The following is a 23,483-nucleotide window of genomic DNA, read 5'->3' as shown; positions in this document are numbered from 1 at the left end:
GTCAGCTCCGGGTACCCGTCATGTCCCCTAGTCTGGTCGTGACAAAAGTGGTATCAGAGCAGTTCAGTCCTAGGAAGTGTCTACGAGCCGTGTCTAGTAGAGTCTTGTTTATGGTGTGTTGCGCTCCAAATCTATAAACAGGAGGCACAGGGCATTTAGGAAAAATGACCATTCTTATTCTTATGAGATCGTGCGATAGAGCCATGTTATAAGATTTTCTCCTCCCTAATTGTGCATTATGATTTCAGTAATACCGCCAAAGAGAAAAGCTACAGCCGTCCCGAAGGGCAAGACTACGATAGAAAGACGGATAGAAACGGAGCCGCCAACTAATGTAGAGGAAGGTGAATCACATAATGAGGCTTCATCAAACACCTCTCATACTCCACCTATTATAGAAGAACAAGAGGGGGCTTCAGTTTCAGCTCCTACGCCTCCAGTCCCTCCACTGGCTGCTTCGGGTCAACAAATGACCGAGGCTATTCATCTATTGACACAGTTAGTTGCCGCTCAGGCACAGTGGCAGAGTGCAGGTTCAGGTGACAGGGCGACTAGTACTCGACCCCAGGATTGTATGAGTTTAAACCCTCCAGAATTTTTCGGGTCAAAATCGAATGAAGACCCGCAAGGCTTTATTGATAAGATGTTGAGAACATTGAAAATTATTCATGCCTCCGAAACTGATTCTGTGGAGTTGGCATCTTATAGACTCCGTGATGTAGCAGTCCTATGGTATAATAATTGGATATTTTCAAGAAAAGAAAATGCATCTCCCCCGGTTTGGCAAGAATCTGTAGATGCCTTCATCCGCCACTATTTGCTAGCTGAGGTTGGTCGGGCTAGAGCGGATAGATTCTTAAATTTGAAGCACGAAAATATAAGTTCCCGGGAGTATAGTTTTCACTTTAACTCATTGGCTAGATATGCTCCGACTATGGTGGCCGACATGGGAGATAGAGTGCATAGGTTTGTAAGAGGCTTAGGGCCACATTTATTCAAGGATTGCTTGACAGCTTTGTTGCAGGAAGGGATGGATATTTCCCGTATTCAGGCTCATGCCCAGAATTTAGAAGAGCAGCAACATCCATTAAGGGGTGAGCGCGATAGTGATAAAGGGCCAGCAAAAGGGCCAGATCTATGGGTGCCGGTAGCGACTACAGAGGGGGATCGAGGCAGACATATTTTAGATATTCAGGCCAGTCAGCGACCAGTGCACCTCCTCGAATTGCAGGAAGGAGATTTGACCGCTCCATTCATTCAAAATAGGGTCAGAGTTCGAAAGCCTCGGGTTCTCAGTTTGGGTCTGATTATAGCCAGAGGAGACCACCAGTACCGCGATGTAGTCAGTGCGGTAAGTTACATTCTGGTCAGTGTCACCGAGGTTTCAGATGCTTGCTATGCCTGTGGCCAAGTATGGCATATGTAGCGAGATTGTCCATCGATGAGTGGTAGAGTTGGGGTTTAGCCCACAGGATCGGCGGCTGGTTCTTCTTCTGTACGCCCGATAGGGCAGACTCCCCAGGTTCTAGCAGGACGAGGTAGAGGCATAGGGGGAGTGTCCAGCTCAGGTGGTACTCAGCCCCGTATTTATGCTCTAGCCGGACGTCAGGATCTTGAGTCCTCCCCGGATGTGGTTACAGGTATATTGACTATATTCTCTCATGATGTTTATGCGTTGATAGATCTGGGTTTTACGTTATCTTACATTACTCCTTATATTGCCGGTCGTATTGGGGTGAGACCCAAGCCAATTAAACCCTTTGAGGTATTTACTCCGGTTGGTGATCCCGTGATAGCTAAACAAGTATATAAGAATTGTATAATTGTGGTATATGGCCGTCAGACTGAAGTCGACCTAGTTGAGCTAGAAATGTTAAATTTTGATGTGATTATGGGTATGGGTTGGTTGGCCTCATGTTATGCCAATGTTGATTGCCGAATGAAAGTTGTTCGATTTCAATTTCAGGGAGAGCCGGTGCTTGAATGGGAAGGTAATACAGCATCTCCGAGAGGTAGGTTTATTTCCTACCTTAAGGCAAGGAATATAATAGCTAAAGGCTATATTTATCACCTAGTCCGAGTTCATGACACCGAAGCAAGGCCACCAACTTTCCAATCCCTTCCGATAGTAAATGAATTTCCGGATGTATTTCCAGATGAACTCCCAGGCCTTCCTCCGGAAAGAGAGATTGATTTCACTATTGATGTGTTACCGGACACCAAGCCTATTCCTATTCCTCCTTACCGAATGGCTCCTGCAAAATTGAAAGAGCTAAAGGCACAACTGAAGGATTTGCTCGAGAAGGGATTTATGAGGCCAAGTTCATCACCGTGGGGAGCACCCGTTCTATTTGTGAGAAAGAATGATGGTTCCCTACGGATGTGCATTGATTATAGACACCTGAATAAGATGACGATAAAGAACAAATATCCTTTCTCGAGAATCGATGATTCATTTGACGAATTACAGCATGCCAAGTGGTTTTCCAAAATAGACCTAAGGTCAGGTTATCACCAAGTGAGAGTTAGGGAACAAGATATTCCCAAAACAACTTTCAGAACAAGATATGGCCATTATGAATTTCGGGTAATGTCATTTGGGTTGACAAATGCTCCGGCAGTGTTTATGAATTTGATGAATAATGTATTCAGGCCACTCTTAGATCTATTCGTGATCGTGTTTATTGACGATATTCTGGTATATTCTCGAACAGAATCCGAGCATGCAGACCATTTACGCATTGTCCTTGGGATTCTTCGTACTCATGAATTGTATGCAAATTTTTCAAAATACGAGTTTTGGTTAAATTCTATGACTTTTCTGGGCCATGTTATTTCAGCTAATGGCATTCGAGTTGATATTCAGAAAATAGAGGCCGTGAAGACTTGGCCGAGGCCTACAACACCAACAGAAGTCCGTAGTTTTCTGGGATTGGCAGGTTATTATAGAAGATTTTATGAGGGGTTTTCCTCCATTTCAGCACCATTGACAAAGCTAACTCAGAAATCAGCAAAATTTCAATAGACTGATGCTTGTGAACGTAGTTTCCAGGAATTGAAGGACAGATTAACTTCGGCCCCAGTCTTGACACTCCCAGAAGGGCCAGATGGTTATGTTGTATATTGTGATGCCTCTAGTTTTGGGTTAGGATGTGTATTGATGCAACACGGTAAAGTCATTGCCTATGCTTCAAGGTAGTTGCAGAAACACGAGAAGAATTATCCAACCCCTGACCTTGAGTTGGCTGCGATTATTCATGCATTAAAAATGTGGAGACACTACTTGTATGGTGTACATGTTGATCTCTATACGGATCACAAGAGTCTCCAGTATATTTTCAAACAGAAGGAGTTGATTCTTCTACAGAGACAATGGTTGGAATTATTGAAAGATTATGATGTGAGCATTTTATACCACCCCGGGAAGGCGAATATAGTGGCTGATGCACTTAGCCGCAAATCAATGGGTAGTTTATGTGAGGTACCTCAGGAGAAGAAAGAATTAATTTGTGAGCTCCACCAGCTAGCTGTCACGACCCAACCCCGTAGGCCGCGACTAGTGCCCGACATGGGCACCCGTACATACTTACTAACCAAATTACGCTTGCGTTTACATAATATGAATCTCGTGCGTATAAAATCATAAACATAACAATTAAACCGTTATTTATATCATAACACCTAAGTCGATCATGTTAACGTAGTGTGGGGGAAAACCGGACAAAAACCAAATAAACATCACTGGACAAACCTGACCCATGACCCAAATACATGTCTACAGGCCTCTAATACAGACAACGGAATCATATGACAGGACAGGGCCCCGCCGTACCCCAAAATAATCATAAACACAAAGACATATACAACTGAAGGATCTGTACCAAAGGATGGGCTCCGGATCAAAGGAGCACTCCAAACAGCAGACTGTGTACCTAGGCTGGCGGATCACCACAATAAGCGTCTGTACCTGCGTGGCATAAAACGCAGCCCCCGAAGAAAAGGAGTCAGTACGGAATATGTACTGAGTATGTAAAGCATGGAATACAAAAAACAGAACATACCGGATCAACAGTACAAGGGTAAATGCATTATTCAGATTATTAAAGCGCTATTTCCCGATCGCTAATCACGTAAGCAGATGTCATATGTTAGAAAAGTGCAGACTAGGAATATCAGAATAATTATTCCCAAATACAGATCATATAAGCCGAAGTCGTATGTTAGAAGAAGTACGAGCTCAGAATGTCAGAATGCTTGTTTTCCAAACACGGATTACATATATCAATATCATAGGTCAGAAGAAATACAGAGGATACAACATGCCAGAGAACTTACTTCCCAAACACAAACCATGCATATCAGAATCGTGTATCGTATGTGTGCGTATACCAGATCCCGTCCCTTCCACGAGGGACGCGGTGGACAGAATCATATAGCAGATCCTGGCCCTTAGTAAGGGACGCGGTGGACAGAATCGTCAGATGCCAAAGACAGATATCATATATGCATGTAACAAATCCTGGCCCTTTAGTAAGGGGCGCGGTGGACAGAACTATCAATGCATGACAGAAACATATAACATATAAGCAGATAACAAATCCCGTCCCTTTGCTGAGGGACGCGGCAAATCATATGTCATTTATATAGGTAACAGAACCCGGCCCTCTGCTGCGGGACGCGGTGAATCACATATCATATGCCATCCTGGCCACCGCCCCGTATCATCATAAACATACATATAACAGAACACGGCCCGCAGGGGAGAGGGACGCGCTGAACAATGCAGAGGAAGACACACGATAACATAACAGAACCTGGCCCGGACGCAGTGAATAACATACTGAGGTCTGCAGGAACAGAGTAGTGAGAAACCATATGCACACACATCCAGACTCGACAGATACAGACATTTATCGATACTCAAGGATCATATACATATTCCGAGTCGATCGGAGCCAATATGTGAAAGTTACGGACATTTTTACCACAGAGCATTTGCGAACATTTCAAAGCAAATCCAAACGACAGAGCAGTTCGAAGGAATCGGACGATAGTCATAATGTACATATATACTTTTTGGATGGCACGATAGATTGTATCAAAACAAAACCTCTGAAATCATTTTACACATCAAAATATATTATAAGACCCGTTAGAATAGTTACAGCACTTACCGTTTGATAAACGGAACAATCATCAAAAGTTCCCTTAGAATACCGTGCGAAGATGTCACATAAGACATTTGAGGAACCCGATATGTCACGACCCAACCCCGTGGGCCGTGACCGGAGCCCTAGGTGGGCACCTATACGTACCCGATACCCAGATTAGCAAATTAACAGAATAATAATATAATAACATTAGTAAATACTACAGAAATTAACAGAAAGGTAGGCTTGGCACACATAGGCCGAGAAGGCCGTCATAGAACAAAATACCCCAAACGTATGTACAGAACCCACACCGATATATCCACAGACCTCTACAGAACATAACACAGTCATAAGACGGGACAGGGCCCCGTCATACCCAGAATACTGTACACATCCAGATAGTGGTGTCAGACTGTACCAAAATATGGGCTCTGAAGAAGAGAGCGCCCCAAAATAGCAGTAATAGGATCCTAGACGTGTGGATCGGCAAACCTGTCGTCTGTACCTGCGCGGCATAAAAACGCAGCCCCCGAAGAAAGGGGGTCAGTACGAAATATGTACTGAATATGTAAAGCAGAATTACAGAAGCATAAACCATAACAGATTCAGAAAACTGAGTAGAAAATCCTGAGTGTCATATGCATATTTTCAAAACAGACAGGGTATGTACAAAATCATATGTCATATCATATCCGGCCCCAGCCATGGGGCTCGGCAGACAGAACGTGGTCACCCTCCCGACATCGATGCCACAACAGATGGGAATCAGAAAAATGGGGCGTGGCCCCGTATCATAAAATGTCATATCAGAATGGCCATAACAGATCAGATCAGAACGGCGGACATGGCACATCATACTCCACAGACCCATGTACGCGTATACCTGCCCCCTCACCTCGGGGCGCGGCGAACAATGCAGAAGATTACGCTTGACAACATATCCTGGCCCGGGCTCAGTGTGGGAAACGTTGGGACATCCACGAATAGAGTAGTGAGAAACTAATGCAATTTTAAAACGTCATAATTATCTTCAAAGACTCGACGAAGCGTATCGAAGACGAATAAATCAAATGGAATAAAACGGGATCAGAATAACACATTTCGTATGTCAAAATAAATTACGGAAGTATAGCTTTCCCGAAGTCATACCGGGTATCAAAATAATTCATTAGGCTTGATAGAATATTTAAACCACATTCTTTAGATAATTTAAAGGTAGTCAACACATTTTTTTTCAAAAATTTGCTTAAAAAGGAAGCCTTGACTCATAAGGGTAAAATCGTAATTAGCGGGCCCGCCTCGGGACAAACAAGGCGGCGGGCTCAAATAGTGTTCTTTAACCAAATGGAGTCACCTAAAAAGGTTCTACGGACATTCGGCGACGTTTCGAGTAGTTTGAAGCAAAGGTGCCTTATTTCAAGCAAAGGGCACCAAAGATGTTCAATTCCATTGAAGGAAAAACGGAAAATTTCCTTTGCGGATTCCGAGGGCCACGAGGTCCTTCGAGGCCCAGATCCGACCCTAACTCACTAAAGGCATGCCAAGGGAAGTAATAGGGTTGCTTTACATACCTTTCACGCTCCTAACGCCTTCCAAAAGTCACTTCCCGTTTCGTCGAAAAACTGCAAATGGTCAAGTTTACCATTTGTAAGCCATAATTACCAAAGTCTCAATTTAATGCAAATTTGGCTACCGAAATTTCGGCAGCACTTCCCCTATACATATAGCACCCCGAGAATTCAACTCGGCTATAATTCATCAACAACAACCCAAACAACCACAACAATAGCATTAATGAACATTAAAAGTACAAATATCCTTCAAGTAGCAATTTTCCTCACAAGTTGACATAATTATCAATTCAATCCAAATTTTCGAATTAACATTATAATGTCACACCCATTATCATCTAAGATCATCACCACATAACTTTAGAGGCATATCATACCATTTCTCTTAGGATATACACTTGATATACAAGATATACACTTTTCCGCCAAAAGTATAACTTATGCAAAACATCAAATCTTTGGCATATGATTTCATAACAAGTTTCCAACTTCCAAATACCTCAATGAACATCATAATTCACAACCAAACACTTCATTTCCTTAACGTCGGAAAATCATACTAAAACGACATAAGTTCCTACCTTCCAATTCAATACAAACTTATATCATAATAACTTCATTCACATTACAAACATCACAATACCAACGCTCTAACACATTAAACAAACTTAATCCATTTTATTCTCAAGCCACATACACCACACGGCCAAGTGCTATTGTTAACCATTCAATCAAATTTTATTCTACTTTCATTCTCAACATGAATCCCATCACATTCACAACTAGAATACCACATAATTTCAACACATTGGTGGCTATACATCATATGTATACACACGGCTACACACTCACACACACACCCACTTTGCAAACTTCTATTCCTTCATACAATCAACACATTTCCATAAACTACAACACAATCAAAACTTCATAACACAAATAAAAGGTAGAAATCCTTACCTTTTCTTCAAGCTCTCTTCACTTGGACTTGTGTTCAACTTGGAGATTCTAGAGCTCCCCACTCCAAACCAACTATACCAAGATGCAAAGAAGCCTTGAATTAGTAGGAAATCAACAAGATTTGAATTTTTGGGACAAGATTTTTGAGGGCTAAATTTGAAGGGCAAACCCGAGAGCCTCACTTTCACTTGCTCTTGATCTCTTTTTTTTTTCTAAGTCTCTTAATGGATACATATGAAGACTTGGTCTTCTCTTATAATTAGTGGTCACATGCCTTGCACATGACCACATTAATTGGGCTTGGGCCAAGGCCTACTATGGCCGGCCACTTCAATGGATTGGGCTCCAATTCACTTAAATTTTTTTGAGCCCAATAACTTATGGATCACATTTTGTAATTCCCGAAACTAATTTCCAAAATTCCAAAATTACCCTTAGCCTTGTCCCACACTTTCATGATTCTATTCTTTCATGCATAACTCCTATGTTCAACACAATATCAAATTTGACCTCACATCTCAAAAATCCAATGTTTATCGAATTCTTCCAAACGTGTGAAAACACGGGATATAACATCCTCCCCCCCTTTAGAACATTCGTCCTCGAATGTTAAAATAAATCTTATGGGGTTTGAAAAACACTTTGGGGGAGTTCATGTTCATAAACAATATGTATGATATATGATTGATATAGAAATGAAATTAAGCAGGGGTTCGAGGTTACCTGTGGCCATAGGGAACAGATGAGGGTATTTCTTCTTCATTTCTTCCTCCGACTCCCAGGTCATCTCCTCCCGGTTATCATTCCGCCACAGTACCTTAACGGAAGCCACATCTTTATTTCGGAGCCTCCTTACCTGGCGATCCAAAATAGATACGGGCTGCTCCTCGTACGATAACTGCTCCGTCACCTGGATATCATCGGCAGGGAATACTCTAGAAGGATCTCCGATGCATTTACGAAGCATAGAGACGTGAAACACCGGATGCACCGCTTCCAAATCAGATGGCAGATCTAACTCATAGGCGACATTCCCAGCTTTCCGAACAATCTGATAAGGCCCAATATAACGCGGACTGAGCTTACCCTTTCTACCGAACCGCATTACGCCTTTCATAGGCGATACCTTCAGAAATACCCAATCTCCTACCTGAAACTCTAACGGTCGACGCCTTCTATCCGCGTATGACTTCTGTCAACTCTGGGCTGCCAACAGTCGCTCTCGAATAAGTTTCACCTTATCCACAGCCTGCTGGACCATATCCGGGCCAATCAACTCTGTCTCGCCAATATCAAACCAGCCAACCGGCGATCTGCACCTCCTGCCATATAAAGCCTCGTACGGAGCCATCTGGATGCTGGAATGGTAACTATTATTATATGCAAACTCGATCAACGGCAAGTGATCATCCCAGCTGCCTCTGAAATCAATAACGCAGGCCCGCAACATATCCTCCAGCGTCTGTATAGTGCGCTCGGCCTGACCGTCGCTCTGAGGATGAAACGCTGTGCTCAAGCTCACCTGAGTCCCTAGACCCTCCTGAAAAGATCTCCAGAAGTGCACCGTAAACTGGGCGCCTCTGTCAGAGATAATAGATAGAGGAACTCCGTGAAGCTTCACAATCTCCTTAATATAGAGCCTGGCATAATCCTCGGCGGAATAAGTAGTCCTGACGGGAAGAAAATGGGCTGATTTCGTCAGCCTATCCACGACGACCCAAATGGAGTCATACTTCCGTGGAGTGCGAGGCAAACCCGTAATGAAGTCCATATTAATAGCCTCCCACTTCCATGTCGGAATCTCCATCTCCTGTAGCAGTCCTCCCGGCTTCTGGTGCTCAATCTTGACCTGCTGACAATTAGGACACTGAGCGACGAACTCTGCAATGTCCCGCTTCATACCGTCCCACCAGTAAAAACATCGAAGGTCATGATACATCTTCGTAGACCCCGGATGGACTGAATAGCGAGCATAATGTGCCTCGCTCATAACCTGCTGCCGAAGGCCTGCAATGTCAGGTACACACAACCTGCCCCTGTATAATAAAGTGTCGTCCGGCGAAAACTCGAACGGGGTCCTCTCCTTATCATAAGTTGTGTCCCTGTACCGAGCTAAGACAGGATCCTCGAACTGATGCCGCCTAATATCGTCCCTGATGGAGGACTCAGAAATCCCTCGAACAGAAATCCGGGTGTCTCCAGAATCGGCCAGACGAATCCCAAGACTGGCCAACTGCTGAATATCACGGGCTATCTCTCTCCTGTCTGGCTGTAAGTCTGCCAAACTGCCCATGGACTTCCGACTGAGCGCATCCGCAACCACATTAGCCTTACCCGGATGATACAAAATATCCACGTCATAATCCTTCAGAAGCTCCAACCACCTCCGCTGCCGCAAATTAAGCTCTCTCTGTCTGAAAATATACTGGAGACTCTTATGGTCAGTATAAATATCCACATGAACGCCATATAAGTAGTGTCTCCATATCTTCAGAGCATGAATCACCGCTGCGAGCTCCAGATCGTGAGTAGGATAATTCTTCTCATGCTTCTTGAGCTGCCGGGAAGCATACGCTATAACTCTGCCGTGCTGCATCAATACACAGCCTAACCCGATGCCAGAAGCGTCACAATAGATGACATACCCATCCGGTCCCTCGGGAAGAGTCAGAACTGGGGCTGTAGTCAGCTTCTCTTTCAGCGACTGGAAGCTTCGTTCACAAGCATCAGACCACTGGAACTTAGCTCCCTTCTGAGTCAGCCTTGTCAAAGGCGCTGAAATCGAAGCAAACTTCTCCACGAATCTCCTGTAATAACCTGCTAAGCCCAAGAAACTGCGTACCTCTGTAGGCGTCGTGGGTCTGGGCCAATTCTTCACAGCCTCGATCTTTTGTGTGTCCACCCGGACACCATCAGCTGCAATAACATGGCCCAAGAAAGCCACTGAGGATAGCCATAATTCACACTTAGAAAATTTCGCATACAGCTTCTGATGTCGGAGTACCCCTAATACCGATCTGAGATGATCCGCGTGCTCCGCCTCAGACCGAGAATAAACCAGGATATCGTCAATAAATACAATCACAAACATGTCCAAAAACGGCCTGAATACCCGGTTCATCAAATCCATAAATACCGCGGGGGCATTAGTAAGCCCAAAAGACATGACCCTGAACTCATAATGCCCGTATCGGGTCCGGAAAGCTGTCTTAGGAATATCAGCCTCGCGAACTCGTACCTGGTGATAACCGGACCGAAGATCTATCTTCGAGAAGCACTTAGCACCCTGCAGCTGATCAAACAAATCATCAATCCTGGGGAGGGGGTATTTATTCTTCATAGTTACCTTATTCAGCTGCCGATAGTCAATACACATACGCAGCGACCCGTCTTTCTTACGCACAAATAATACCGGAGCTCCCCAAGGCGAAGTACTGGGCCTGATGAAGCCCTTATCTAGCAAATCCTTCAACTGCTCTTTCAACTCCTTCAGTTCTGCCGGCGCCATTCTATACGGAGGAATAGAGATCGGCTGAGTACCTGGGAGTAAATCAATAGAGAAATCTATCTCCCGCTCTGGCGGAAGACCTGGAAGCTCGTCGGGAAAAACATCTGGAAACTCATTAACCACGGGGACTGACTGAAGTGTCGGCGTCTCTGCTGTCAAGTCTTGTACCCGTACCAGATGATAAATATAGCCCTTTCTGATCATTTTCTTTGCCTTAAGGTATGAAATAAACTTACCTTTCGGCGATGCTGTATTACCAGCCCACACTACAACTGGCTCCCCGGGAAACTGGAAACGGACTACCTTATTCTGGCAGTCCACATGAGCATAACAGGAAGCTAGCCAATCCATACCCATAATAACGTCGAATTCAATCATATCTAGCTCCACCAAATCTGCCTTAGTGTCACGGTCACATACAACTACAGAACAATTTTTATACACCTGATTCGCTACAATATAGTCTCCGATCGGTGTGGCCACCTCGAATGGCTCTATAGGCTCAGACATAATACCAATTTTACCAGCAACAAGGGGCGAAATATATGATAAAGTCGAACCTGGATCAATTAATGCATACACATATCGAGAGAAGACCGATAAAGTACCTGTAACGACATTAGGAGATGCCTCCTGATCCTGACGACTGGCCAAAGCATAGATGCGGTTCGAAGGACCGCCAATACCAGAGGCTGCACCACGGCCTCTGCCGCGACCTGCTGGTGCCGGAGTACCCTGCCCCGTAGGGCGCATAGCCACTGATGAAGATGAAGACCCAGCGGCTGATCCGGTAGGCTGCGCTGCACCACCCGCACTGCCCTTATACGGGCAATCTCTCACCGAATGACCCTGACGGCAACAAGAAAAGCATGCCCCGGTGGCTCTGTAGCACTCGCCCGGGTGATATCTACCACAGAAAGAACACTGAACTCTGGGTGGCCTCATCTGACCAGAACCCCTATCTGTCCGCGAGCCTGATGCCCTGGAGCTCTGGCCTGCTCCTGAATACCCTGGGCCATCAAATCTGCGACCTGTAGGCTGGGGAGGTGCGCTCTGTGCCGGCTGAGATGAAAATCTGCTAGGCTGCTGCGGCTGCTGGGGCTGCCTGCCCCGAAAATCTCCAGAATACCCCGATGATCTGGCCCTCTTGGGCGGTCTCCGGTCCTGGCCCCTATCGGCCTGCTGTCCCCCTCGGCCCCTATCCTCCATGCCCTGGGCGTGCGCCTGAATACGGGCAATATCCATATCGGGCTGAGCCGCCAATACCAAACAACTATCAATAAAATAGCGATCAAGCCCCATAATATATCTGTGTATCCTGTCCGCCATCGTAGCCACCACAGTAGGCGCATATCGGGCCAAGGAATCAAACTCCAAACTGTAGTCCCGGATACTGCGGCCCCTCTGTCTCAATAACAAAAATCTGTCAGCCCTGGCTCGTCGTAACTCTGGGGGCAGAAAATGTCCAAGAAAGGCCTGGGAAAAGTCACTCCAAACTGCTGGGGAAGCGTCGTCCCCTCGGGATAGCTTCCACGACTCATACCAGTTCGCTGCCACGTCATATAACCGGTACGAAGCCAATGCGACTGACTCTGTCTCGGAAGCATTAATCAGCTCTAGAGTGCGCCGCATCTTCCTGATAAACTCCTCGGGATCCTCGTCGGGCTTAGTCCCGTAGAACTCTGGAGGACCACAAGTCAAGAACTCCCGGGCCCTCGAACTGTCACGCCTATACATCCGGTCGCCTCCCAGTCCGTGGCCCTGGGCCTGTCCTGCCACCAATCTGGTCAATAACTGAATCGCCTCCCTCATGGACTGATCCTCAGTGCCTGGCCGTGGAGCTGGAGGCTCAGGTACTGGAACTGCAGGAGCTGGCGGAGGAGCCGTCCCCCGATCTGCAGCTACGGCTGCCCCAATCTCTTCTACTAGCGGCGGTGTAGACGAACCCTCTGTCTGGGGTAAAGTCTCCGGAGCAATATATGTCTGGGCCCTGGTAGTCCTCTGGACCCGGCTCGTCTCTCCTACGGCCACTGACTTGCCCTTTTGGGCCGCTGTTGCCTTTTTCGGAGGCATATCTGCAAATGTAACCATTCGTTAGGGAGGAGTCATCTTTATAACACAGCTCTAACGCACGATCTAAGACAAAAAGAAGGGTAGTATCCTAATGCCCTGTAGCCTCCCGTTTATAGGCGTGGTGCACAACACACCGATAAACAAGACTCTACTAGACACGGTCTGTGGACATTCCGAGGACGAACCGCTCTGATACCACTTTTGTCACGACCCAACCCCGTGGGCCGTGACCGGAGCCCTAGGTGGGCACCTATACGTACCTGATACCCAGATTAGCAAATTAACAGAATAATAATATAATAACATTAGTGAATACTACAGAAATTAACAGAAAGGTAGGCTTGGCACACATAGGCCGAGAAGGCCGTCATAGAACAAAATACCCCAAACGTATGTACAGAACCCACACCGATATATCCACAGACCTCTACAGAACATAACACAGTCATAAGACGGGACAGGGCCCCGTCATACCCAGAATACTGTACACATCCAGATAGTGGTGTCAGACTGTACCAAAATATGGGCTCTGAAGAAGAGAGCGCCCCAAAATAGCAGTAATAGGATCCTAGACGTGTGGATCGGCAAACCTGTCGTCTGTACCTGCGCGGCATAAAAACGCAGCCCCCGAAGAAAGGGGGTCAGTACGAAATATGTACTGAATATGTAAAGCAGAATTACAGAAGCATAAACCATAACAGATTCAGAAAACTGAGTAGAAAATCCTGAGTGTCATATGCATATTTTCAAAACAGACAGGGTATGTACAAAATCATATGTCATATCATATCCGGCCCCAGCCATGGGGCTCGGCAGACAGAACGTGGTCACCCTCCCGACATCGATGCCACAACAGATGGGAATCAGAAAAATGGGGCGTGGCCCCGTATCATAAAATGTCATATCAGAATGGCCATAACAGATCAGATCAGAACGGCGGACATGGCACATCATACTCCACAGACCCATGTACGCGTATACCTGCCCCCTCACCTCGGGGCGCGGCGAACAATGCAGAAGATTACGCTTGACAACATATCCTGGCCCGGGCTCAGTGTGGGAAACGTTGGGACATCCACGAATAGAGTAGTGAGAAACTAATGCAATTTTAAAACGTCATAATTATCTTCAAAGACTCGACGAAGCGTATCGAAGACGAATAAATCAAATGGAATAAAACGGGATCAGAATAACACATTTCGTATGTCAAAATAAATTACGGAAGTATAGCTTTCCCGAAGTCATACCGGGTATCAAAATAATTCATTAGGCTTGATAGAATATTTAAACCACATTCTTTAGATAATTTAAAGGTAGTCAACACATTTTTTTTCAAAAATTTGCTTAAAAAGGAAGCCTTGACTCATAAGGGTAAAATCGTAATTAGCGGGCCCGCCTCGGGACAAACAAGGCGGCGGGCTCAAATAGTGTTCTTTAACCAAATGGAGTCACCTAAAAAGGTTCTACGGACATTCGGCGACGTTTCGAGTAGTTTGAAGCAAAGGTGCCTTATTTCAAGCAAAGGGCACCAAAGATGTTCAATTCCATTGAAGGAAAAACGGAAAATTTCCTTTGCGGATTCCGAGGGCCACGAGGTCCTTCGAGGCCCATATCCGACCCTAACTCACTAAAGGCATGCCAAGGGAAGTAATAGGGTTGCTTTACATACCTTTCACGCTCCTAACGCCTTCCAAAAGTCACTTCCCGTTTCGTCGAAAAACTGCAAATGGTCAAGTTTACCATTTGTAAGCCATAATTACCAAAGTCTCAATTTAATGCAAATTTGGCTACCGAAATTTCGGCAGCACTTCCCCTATACATATAGCACCCCGAGAATTCAACTCGGCTATAATTCATCAACAACAACCCAAACAACCACAACAATAGCATTAATGAACATTAAAAGTACAAATATCCTTCAAGTAGCAATTTTCCTCACAAGTTGACATAATTATCAATTCAATCCAAATTTTCGAATTAACATTATAATGTCACACCCATTATCATCTAAGATCATCACCACATAACTTTAGAGGCATATCATACCATTTCTCTTAGGATATACACTTGATATACAAGATATACACTTTTCCGCCAAAAGTATAACTTATGCAAAACATCAAATCTTTGGCATATGATTTCATAACAAGTTTCCAACTTCCAAATACCTCAATGAACATCATAATTCACAACCAAACACTTCATTTCCTTAACGTCGGAAAATCATACTAAAACGACATAAGTTCCTACCTTCCAATTCAATACAAACTTATATCATAATAACTTCATTCACATTACAAACATCACAATACCAACGCTCTAACACATTAAACAAACTTAATCCATTTTATTCTCAAGCCACATACACCACACGGCCAAGTGCTATTGTTAACCATTCAATCAAATTTTATTCTACTTTCATTCTCAACATGAATCCCATCACATTCACAACTAGAATACCACATAATTTCAACACATTGGTGGCTATACATCATATGTATACACACGGCTACACACTCACACACACACCCACTTTGCAAACTTCTATTCCTTCATACAATCAACACATTTCCATAAACTACAACACAATCAAAACTTCATAACACAAATAAAAGGTAGAAATCCTTACCTTTTCTTCAAGCTCTCTTCACTTGGACTTGTGTTCAACTTGGAGATTCTAGAGCTCCCCACTCCAAACCAACTATACCAAGATGCAAAGAAGCCTTGAATTAGTAGGAAATCAACAAGATTTGAATTTTTGGGACAAGATTTTTGAGGGCTAAATTTGAAGGGCAAACCCGAGAGCCTCACTTTCACTTGCTCTTGATCTCTTTTTTTTTCTAAGTCTCTTAATGGATACATATGAAGACTTGGTCTTCTCTTATAATTAGTGGTCACATGCCTTGCACATGACCACATTAATTGGGCTTGGGCCAAGGCCTACTATGGCCGGCCACTTCAATGGATTGGGCTCCAATTCACTTAAATTTTTTTGAGCCCAATAACTTATGGATCACATTTTGTAATTCCCGAAACTAATTTCCAAAATTCCAAAATTACCCTTAGCCTTGTCCCACACTTTCATGATTCTATTCTTTCATGCATAACTCCTATGTTCAACACAATATCAAATTTGACCTCACATCTCAAAAATCCAATGTTTATCGAATTCTTCCAAACGTGTGAAAACACGGGATATAACACGATAGAACAAGTCAAGTGATAAATTGTATAAAAGAATTCGGACGATGATCATAATGTATGTCTTGCGGAAGTCACAATGGGTTACGTCAAAATAATCTTTCTAGGATCGTTTTACGCTTCAAAATATGTCATAAGACTCAAGGAATAGTCAAAACACTTGTCGTTTAGTATTTGAGGGAGTAGCTAAAAGTTTCCTTTAATTATTGCTCAAAAACAAGTCAATAACACAATAGGAGCGGATTCGGAAATAGTGGGCCCACCTCGGGTCAACCGAGGTGGCGGACACAGATTACGTACATTAGGCCTTAGGGAGTCACTTATGAAAGTTTTAGTGTCATTCGGTTCCATTTGGCAAGTTATAGATGTTTAAGCGGTTGTTTCAACAAAGCATGAAAAACTTAATTCAATTTTATTGAATGAAAAAGGGTCAAATTCAAACGCGGATTTCTAGAAATAGAGTTGGCTCCAAGGCTCGCATCCAAACCTATTAGGTCTAAGACATGCCAAAAGAAGAAAAGGTGAAGCTTTACATACCTTTCCCGCTTCTTACGCTACTCCAAATTCAAGTCCCAAACTCTCCAAAATCTACAAATTGTCACATTTACCAAACATTAATTAGAAGCCTTTAGAAGTTGAATCTTAAAGTAATACTTGTCTATAGAAATTTCGGCAACATTTCCCCTGTAAATGCGCCATCCCCGAGAATTCGACTCGGCCAAAATACAACAACAAATCCGAGAATTTAACTCGGCCACAATATCATTAACAATACCAACAATTATTCTAACAATACCCACCATCAATTCAAAACACATACTAACATTAGCAACTTCGTTCTACAACTTCCACGGCATCTCAATTATATTCAATTCACATTTGTTCACACATTCAAGTACTAATCCAAGATCATTCGACACAATTCAAAAGCATTTCAATCAATCCACAAAATATTCAACCTATTCCACCAACACACACTTCACCCGAAACCTCCACAAATGCGACAAAACTACGACGACACATTTTCTTCTCTCAAATTCACAACCTACAACAACAATCTACACATTAATAACCTTATTCCCGCAATTACATAAAATTATATTAAAGTCACATTACTTTCCTACAACAACCCTACTACCAATTTCCATACCAATTAGAACCATAAGTCTTTCATTTACATTACAAAGGCTACAACAACAGATTTAACATACTAAATAAAATGAACTCATCTCCTCTCCCATGTACAATGCCATACGACCACCTACACTCACACACACTCCAAACATTCACAACTTCAACCAAGGTCATCACGCTTCCATTTCCGACATAGAATTCACAACAACCACAACTAGAATACTACATAAAAATTAACTAGTCTTGCCTACACAACACATGCATACACACGGCCATGCCATGCAAACTTCCATATTTTTATGAATTCTATCCGTTTCTCCATACTACAACATAAACAAACCTTCCATAACATATAAAGAACATGAAATTCTTACCTTTTCTTCAAACTTCCACTTGCCACAAACGTAGCTTTCTCGCTAAAGGAATTATACCACGTTGAAGAGCGCCTTGAACTTGGTAAGAATTCAAGAAGGAACAAATTTTTGAATCAAAGATTAAGGCTCCAAGAATTTCTTTTTTTTTTCTCTCAATTCCATTCGGCCGAATGGCCTTATGTTGCTCTCCCTTCTCTCTTTTTTGTTTTCTTGAAAACCTTAGAAATGATGAAATGGTCCCTTTATTTATTAATACATGGATTTAATTAAATGGGCTTGGGCCAATTTCTCTTGACCATGGCCGGCCACCCTATACTCTTGGGCCTCTTTTTCTAATTTTTTTTTTAGCCTAATTATTTGTGGATCCCATTTTGTAATTCACGAAGCTAATTTCCGAAATTCCAATTTTGCCCTTGGCCTTCCTCCATATTTCCGCATCAACATTTTACATGAACAACATATGTATTAATTAGAATCAAAATATGGCCTTATCTCTTACAAATCACAATTATTTCGAATTTTCCGAATATACGAAATACGGGATATAACACTAGCTAGCCTTGGAGTTCGCCTAATTGACTCAGGCAATGCAGGAGTCGGTGTTAATAATCCAACTGTTTCATCCCTAGATATGGAGGTGAAAGACCGTCAATATGAAGATCCTCAGTTGAGCCATTATATAGATACACTTCATGAGAAAGAAAATCCGCTATTTGAGATTTCTATAGATAGAGTTCTTAGATACTGAGACAGGCTATGTGTTCCAAATGTTGTGGAATTACGTCGTCGAATTCTAGAAGAAGCTTATAATTCTCGGTATTCTATTCACCCAGGAGCGACAAATATGTACTATGATCTCAAGCTAATGTATTGGTGGAATGGAATGAAGAAAGATATAGCAGAATTTGTGGCTCAAAGTCTAAATTGTCAACAAGTGAAAATTGAGCATCAAAAGCCAAGAGGATTATTGCAAGCAATGGAAATTCAAATTTGGAAGTGGGAAGCAATAAATATGGATTTCATTGTAGGGTTACCTCGTTCCCGAAGCAAGCATGACTCCATATGGGTGATCGTGGACAGACTCACGAAAGCCGCCCATTTCCTTCTAGTCAGAACCACATACTCTGCAGAAGATTATGCAAGGTTGTACCTTAAGGAGATTGTGAGACTTCATGGTGTTCTGATATCTATTATCACAGATAGAGGGGCACAATTTACAGCCAAATTCTGGAAGTCCTTCCAAGAAGGTTTGGGTACTCAGGTAAAGCTTAGCACAGCATTTCATCCACAAACTGACGGTCAAGCCGAACGCAATATTCAGACCTTGGAAGATATGTTACGGACATGTGCGCTAGATTTCGGTGGTAGTTGGGATGACCACTTACATCTTATTGAGTTTGCATACAACAATAGCTATCATTCCAGCATTCAAATCGCCCCATATGAAGCTCTATATGGAAGGAAGTGTAGATCCCCAATTGGGTGGTTTGGAGTCAGGGAGACATAATTAATAGGTCCAGAATTAATTTAACAAGCAGTGGAAAAGGTCAAGATTACCAGAGATCGATTGTTGACAGCCTAAAGTTGCCAGAAATCCTATGCGGACAACCGTCGGCGAGACTTAGAATTTCAAGTTGATGATTGGGTATTTTTGAAGGTATCATCGCTGAATGGCGTGATGAGATTTGGTGAGAAAGGGAAATTAAGTCCTCGATACATTGGCCCTTACAAGATTCTCCGCAAGGTGGGTCAAGTAGTTTATGAATTGGACTTACCCTCAGAACTTGAATCAGTCCATCCAGTTTTCCATGTCTCAATGCTCCGAAAATGTGTCGGAGATCCTACTAGGATCGTGTCGGTAGATGATGTTCAAGTGATGGAAAATCTAGTTGATGAAGAGGTACCCATTGTCATATTAGATAGGAAAATACGGAGGCATAGAAACAAAGAAGTAACTTCAGTCAAAGTCTTATGGCGAAACAATAACCGAGAAGAAATGACTTGGGAAGCGGAAGAAAATATGAAGTCTAAGTAGTCACACTTGTTTCCACCCCTAGAAGATATCCAAGATGAAACATCAAGAATATGAGGTATGTATGTTCTCTTTTATGTATTTGGGTCGTGCGTGGCCAAACTTTATTTCTATTATGTTGTGGCTGTGTGAGGCATTGTTATTGTGGGCTGTTGGGATAGGATGGTAGTGCCATATTATAGGGGAAACTCTGGCAAATTTCTGTAGAATTCCCGAGAACTTAACATTCGAGGACGAATGTTTTTAAAGGGGGGAGGATGTTACACCTCGAAAAAATTTCATCTCGTTGCCTAGTGAATAGGCTAACGCAGGGTAAGGAGTATACGTATTTCTATAAGTAAGAAAATTACTTAACGATTCTAATTAAGTGTCACACCCTAATCTCCCTAGGGTGTGATGGGCACCCGACCCTTACTTAGGGCCGAGCGAACCCTCAGACCCTTAGTGCACACATAATTTTTTTGGACTTATAAATCAAATAAAGATGAAATACATAGTACAGCTTTCAGAAATATTCTTTTCATCGTCCTCAAGTTAAACAAAGTCTGTAATCATAATTTATAACATAACACAAAAAAAGACACATCGGCTGACGGAGCCGCTTACAAGACTGACATTCTATACCCACAACTCTGTCTGCAAAGTCTCTAACATCAATCAGAAATCATAGCACATATACTCTGACTCGGCAACACTCCAGGGCAAATGGAGCTTGCCAACTCCGCTGGAACATCTTCTGTAACGACTTCTACTCATCTGGGTGTACCTGCGCGGCATGAAACGCAGCCCCCGAAGAAAGGGGGTCAGTACGGAAAATGTACTGAGCATGTAAGGCAAGAATCACAGTAAAAGAATCATAACTGATATAAGGGGTGCAGAAACATATACAATGTCCAGAATACCAAAACTCTTGCCTTTAAAGCATTGATCATGCGTATCATTATCACATAGCGTACCCGACCCGTTATGGGACTCGGTGGATAAAATCATGTCATCATACTTTCATATCATCATGCATACATATACATATACATATATATACCGTACCTGGCCCTCTAGTGAGGGACTCGGTGAATGAAGTCATACCGTACCCGGCCCATTAAGGGACTCGGTGGACAGAATCATGCATGGGAACATCATATATCATATACATACCGTACCCGGCCGTCTAGTGAGGGACTCGGTGAATCAAATCATCATATGCCCTCCTGACCACCATAACATTTCATCATCTCATCATATCATCATATACATATACCGTACCCGGCCCTCTAGTGAGGGACTCGGTGAACAATGCAGTGGAGTGCGCACGATAACATACCCGGCCCGGGACTCGGTGAAAGACATATTGAGGCGTGCACGAGCAGAGTAGTGAGGAACTATATGCATATAAATCAAGACTCGATAGATAAGTATACTTACCGACACCTGAGGGCTCAGAAACAAGTTTCGGGTCAATCCGACTTAGTATAAGAAAGTTATGAGCGTTTGAAGTACAGAACCTTCTACGAACGTTTCAGAAGCCATTTTTGGAAAATCAAAGCAACAATCATATCAAGTACCTTTCGGATATCGTTATGGATCATATCAAATAGAGCTTTTGGAACCATATATACGTACCAAAATATATCAAAGACTCAATGGAATAATAACGTGCTAGCATTTAGAAATCAAAACTTTAGTCATATCAATTATCTTTCGAATACCATTCGGAAACATATCAGATAGATCTTCAGACATCATAGATACGCATCAAAACCATATGAAATAGCTTATGGAAGTCAAGAATATTAGTCATCCTAGTGGCTATAAGAATAGGAATTTCTTTGGAATCATATACATATCGTTTGTTCGTTTCACAAAGATCATGCCAAAAGAAAGAAAGGGTAAGCCTTACATACCTGCTCCCCGTCCTATTAGCTATGCTTAATTGTCCAAGCTCGTTATCGCTAGTCTACATTTAAGAAGATTTACATAATCATTAGATTCATTGTCACACACACTTGTCTTAGTCTTTCAAATAAATTCACTTATGATCTGCCGAAATTTCGACAGCATTTCCCCTGTAAATACAACATCCCCGAGAATCCAACTCGGCCAAATTATCAATCAACAATCCGAGAATTCAACCCGGCCAATTTATCAACAACAACAATCCCAATAATCATGCCAACAACATCAATAATCAATTCAAGACGCATTCCAACATCAACAACCCCTTGTCATACAATTTAACGGGCATTTCATTTATATTCAATTTAATCACATATATTCAAGCTAACACCAATGATCCTACATTCAAATATTAATCTGAATTCATTCCAACATGATTCAAGAATACTTCAAACAATTCACATAATATTCAAAACAACCCATTCAACATACTACTTCACCCGAAACCTTCCAAATTCAACAAAAACAATAGCGACACATTTCCTTCTTTCAAATTCAATCACAACAACCCAACTTACAATCTTCCAAACACATGTCTCACTTTCAAATTCATGAATTATATTTACAACCTACACATTAGCAACTCTATTCTTATAATTATAAGGAACCATACTAATATCACATTAACTTCTCCCATAATCCACAAACGATTACAACTTCATTTCCAACCATTAAATCCTCATTTTACATCATAGAATCTACCATAACAACAATTAAAATACTAAGTAAAATCAATTCATCACATCTCACCAATTCAACCCCTATTCGGCCACATCCATACACATACATATTTCATGAATTCCATCCATTTCTACATACAACAACATGCATAAACCATCCATAACATATATAAAAGAAGATTGAACCTTACCTTCCTATACTTGTCTTCTTACTTGACTAGGGTTTGTAAATCACCCAAATGAATGCTTGGCTTGCTCCAACAACCATTCCATGTTAAAGAGGACCTTCCAATTGCTTGGACTACTAGGAGAAATAATTTTTCTTGATCAATTTCCATGGAGCCAATTTTCTTGGCTAGGGCGAATGCCCATCTCTTCTTCTTCTTTTCTTTCTTTCTTGAAGTTTCTTGATTTGGAAGGATGAATATGTCTTATTTGACCACTTACGTATATATATATATATATATATATATATATATATAAGGCTCCTACAAATAAGAATATGAACACATAGCCATGGGTGGGACCCACTCCCTTAAGCCACACGGCCACAATGGTCCATTCAAGAACTTTCTTGAATTGTTGTGAAATTCCCATTTTGCCCCTAGCCTTTCCACAATATTACCATGAACCATTTTGCGAATTTCCCTTTTTACCCTTAGCCTTTCTCAACATTTCCATACCAATAATATTCATAAGCAACTTGTGTATTAAACAAGATCAAAATATAGCCTTGCCCTTAACTTCTCGCAATTATCTTGGATTGTCCGAACGTACAAAATACGGGCTATAACATTAAGATTCCAAAGACGTTGGAAGTAAGAGGGGGAAAGTTCCTTAAGGA

The 23,483-nt window shown here is 42.6% G+C and overlaps 2 long non-coding RNA genes across 2 annotated transcripts; both read right to left on the bottom strand.

Moving 5' to 3' along the window:
• Nucleotides 1–5,505: 5,505 nt before the first annotated feature.
• LOC132602242 (uncharacterized) lies at nucleotides 5,506–7,853 on the bottom strand. The gene is made up of 3 exons (XR_009567680.1): nucleotides 7,685–7,853; nucleotides 6,725–6,775; nucleotides 5,506–5,658 (listed from the first exon to the last, which is right to left on the bottom strand). It is a non-coding gene; the product is annotated as an uncharacterized LOC132602242 (long non-coding RNA).
• A 5,862-nt stretch (nucleotides 7,854–13,715) lies between these two features.
• LOC132602241 (uncharacterized) lies at nucleotides 13,716–16,176 on the bottom strand. The gene is made up of 3 exons (XR_009567679.1): nucleotides 15,895–16,176; nucleotides 14,935–14,985; nucleotides 13,716–13,868 (listed from the first exon to the last, which is right to left on the bottom strand). It is a non-coding gene; the product is annotated as an uncharacterized LOC132602241 (long non-coding RNA).
• Nucleotides 16,177–23,483: the final 7,307 nt, after the last annotated feature.

The sequence above is a fragment of the Lycium barbarum genome, chromosome 7 (genome assembly GCF_019175385.1).
Source record: "Lycium barbarum isolate Lr01 chromosome 7, ASM1917538v2, whole genome shotgun sequence".
NCBI classification, from domain to species: domain Eukaryota; kingdom Viridiplantae; phylum Streptophyta; class Magnoliopsida; order Solanales; family Solanaceae; genus Lycium; species Lycium barbarum.
The sequence above is the reverse complement of the archived record's forward strand: the minus strand, read 5'-3'. Positions and strand labels throughout refer to the sequence as shown.